Here is a 3671-nt window from a genome sequence, read left to right as displayed (position 1 = left end):
GATATTTGCCGGAGGAAATGGTTGAAAGGGGCTGCCTACAAAAATAAATTAAAAACCAGAGACGAATTGTTCGTTCGGATTACGAATAGTGCTGTCTTAGAACATGACAACCTCAGAAGTGCTACGTGTGGTGTCCTCAGGAGATTTCGAAAGTGTATTGGAATCGGAGATGAAATTTATGAAAATCAACTTTGAACTTAATCATTTACCTTTGTTTAATACATTCTGTGAATATATGTTTGCGTTACATTATAGCACCTATACCTCTCTAACGGAAAAAATTGAACTCATATTCTATGCAGTATTTTCATCGGAATAGTTTGTGACAGCACCTCCTCAAATATTTACTGTATGGTGACCACATCTCCAGAAACCTTCATTTTACTAATGCACACATAATTAAAAATTTGTATAGATGAATGCTTATTCAAATCCACCAGGGACTCTGTGTCATTTTTATGTAGCTGTTTGTTGAGAAAATGCAACGCTATAAAAAAGGAAACTGTTTGGCGGAATATTGCACTCGTCGGCAGATTACATGTGATGCACTCGATGGAAAGCATAGCTTGTGACACGGGGGTGTTAAATAGCTGAAGGGGCGCCAAGATTGGCGTCATAACACAAACAGAAAGGATCAGAACGTCAAGCATGATGACACTGAAATAATTAACAATACGGAGTGTACTAGAAAATTGACATATAACACGAAACCTAGGTCATACAGTAACAATAAAATCTCTGCAACAAGAATAAAAAAGTGTTTCGTTTAGTTAATACATATAAAAATCCGTTGTGAGAGTAAACTTTTAAAAATTAGCAGTTGAAAGTTCAAAACAGTGAAAACACAAGAACAGACACGTTGTAGGTCTATTTGGTTTCCCTACCCAAGCTTCCACGTCTACATCGATACTCCGCAGTCCCGCGTGATGGAGGATACTCCGTGCCGCTGTTACCATCATGTCCTTTCCTACTCCACTCGCAAATAACACAAGGGAAAAACGCCTGTTGTATGCCTCTATACGTGCCCTTATTTCTCGTATCTTATCTTCGTGATCCTAATGCGTAATGTATGTTAGAAGCAACAGGATCGTTCTGCAGTCAGCTTCAGATGCTGGTACTCTAAATTTTTTTCTGAATTGCATAGATGTCTCCCTTTAATCCGACCTGGTACTGTTCTGAAAAACTCGAGCATTACTCAAGAATACGTAGCACTAGTGTCCCATATGTGGTCTCCTTTACAGACGAACCGCACTTTGCTAAAATTCTCCTATTAAAACAAAGTCACCCATTCGTCTTTCCTACCATAACCCTCGCAAGTTCCTTCCATTACATATCGCTTTGCAACATTACGCCCAGATATTTCAACGACGTGACGATGTTAAGGAAGACAGCACTAACGCTGCATCCACATATTACTGTTTTGTTTTTCCTACTCATCCGCATTAATTAACATTTTTCTGCATATAGACCTAGCTGACATTCATCACACCAACTAGAAATTTTGTCTAAGTCATCTTGTATCCTCCTACAGTCACTCAACTTCGACACCTTCCCGTACACCACAGCATCATCAGCAAACAGTGCCAGACTGCTTCGCAACTTGTCCGACAAATCATTCTTGTGTATAGAGAATAATGGGAGTCCTATCATTCTTTCCTGGGGCTCTCCTGAATATACCCTTGTCTCTGATGAACTCGCAGTCAAGGACAACATACTAGATTCTATTACTTAAGAAGTCTTCAAGCCACTCACAAATCTGGGAACCTGTTCCGTATGCACGTACCTTCGTTTACAGTCTGCAGTGGGGTACAGGGTGAAACGGTTTTCGGAAGTCTAGACATATGAAATCTACCTGTTGCCCTTCATCCATAGTACGCATTATATAACGTGAGAAGCTGACTTTCGCACCAGCGATGCTCTCAAGCCCTAATGTGACAGGAACAGCACAAACACTTATAACGAAAGACAACGTTATATTAGTATCTCTCGTAAAACAACCTGCATTCAAGTACTGGCAAAGTAAACTGTCGCGTGCTGTGGGAAAACGCACACTGACCTGCAGGGGAAATAACAGTGTAGAGATTAATACTACTTTGAGGCAAAGGAAGGCTAGAAAATGGGGCAGGCCATCTAGGAGCGTCGTTGTGAGCAGTGCTTTTAGAAAGATATATCATCTTTTAAGAATCAGAAAGTGTGGAAGATTGGTGATTAACGTCCCGTCGGTGTCGAGGCCATTAGAGACTTAGCACGGGATTAGATTGCGCAAGGTTGGAGAAGCAAATCTACCAAGACCCTTCAAAGGATCTAACCCGACGTTAGCCTTAAGAGGTTGAGGGAAATGACGGAAAACTTAAATCTGGATACCCCGACGGGTATTTTGAATCACTGTCTGCCCGAATTACAGTGCGCCAAACTCTGCGCCACCTCTCTTGGTTTGGACAAGTGACACTGAACAGCAGCTTTGCTTGTCGGTTTAATGACCCAGCGGTGAGAATAAATAGGATCTCAGGCTCTTCGCAAATGCAGTTATCTACGACGAAATTATTCCCGGTAAAAATTTCAATAGCATCCAACTGAATCTCGACCAAATATCAGCATGGTGAAAACACTGGAAATTTGATCGTAACGGAGAAATGTTTGGGAATAACAAGGTCTCCTTTTTCTTGTCCCTTTGTCCAGCATCGGCGCAGTGCGTGCTGTGTCATGGACACAGTGTAAGTTCACCTTTATTCTCGTTCAGCATCCAAGTGCGTCTGGGAAGAAGGTTTGTGTGTGTAAAATGTGTGTTATATGTTGTGTATGTCTGTTGTAACAATGTCCTAGACACACGGAACGTTGGAGGTCAAAAGAAAAATAACGCACGAAGTACCAGCGAGGCAGCCACTGGTCGTCGCAGAAACTAGAGGTGTGACAACATTGCGGAGTGGCTGGGCACCGGTCGAGCTCGTCGAAGGTCGAAGGTAATAATGAAATTATTGTCGAAAGTTTAGGTGGTGTCACGTGTTTTTCCGCAATGATGGTTCTAAATGACTTTTACTTGAGGAGGACAGGCAGCGTGCCAACGGCCTTGCAGCAGTGGTAACACCGGTTCCCGTCAGATCACCGAAGTTAAGCGCTGTCGGGCTGGGCTAGCACTTGGATGGGTGACCATCCGGTCTGCCGAGCGCTGTTGGCAGGCGGTGTGCACTCAGCCCTTGTGAGGCAAACTGAGGAGCTACTTGATTGGGAAGTAGCGGCTCCGGTCTCCTAAACTGACCTACGGCCGGAAGAGCGGTGTGCTGACCACATGCCCCTCCATATCCGCATCCAGTGACGGCTGCGGGCTGAGGATGACACGGTGGCCGATCGGTACCTTTGGGCCTTCATGGCCTCGTCGGGTGGAGTCACAGGATAGGCAGTCCATGTATGAGCTTCATAGGAGTCAGTTCGTCATAAGGCGACTACTCATACTCCGTCTTGGCTGAGGTATTATTTGTGGTCTAGTGGGGCCAATCTTTCCGATAAGCAAATTTACGGGTTATGGCTGAGAGATTTTTTTCTCGCAAGACCGTTTTTTGACCGACTTCCATCGGGTAGGTCTCACTGGTAGTATTCGTTCCTACGAATTGTTTAGTATTGGCACGGGAGATTTTTCATTGGTTAGTAATCTTTAGTTGGAGGAACTAATGATT

The 3671-nt window shown here is 43.7% G+C and overlaps 1 pseudogene; it reads left to right on the top strand.

Annotated features, from left to right (window-relative positions):
- Window positions 1–3057: 3057 nt before the first annotated feature.
- LOC126268243 (5S ribosomal RNA) lies at window positions 3058–3175 on the top strand (annotated as a pseudogene).
- Window positions 3176–3671: the final 496 nt, after the last annotated feature.

The sequence above is a fragment of the Schistocerca gregaria genome, chromosome 4 (genome assembly GCF_023897955.1).
Source record: "Schistocerca gregaria isolate iqSchGreg1 chromosome 4, iqSchGreg1.2, whole genome shotgun sequence".
Classification (NCBI taxonomy): Eukaryota; Metazoa; Arthropoda; class Insecta; order Orthoptera; family Acrididae; genus Schistocerca; species Schistocerca gregaria.
Note: the sequence above shows the minus strand (reverse complement) of the source record. Positions and strands in the feature narration are given on the sequence as shown.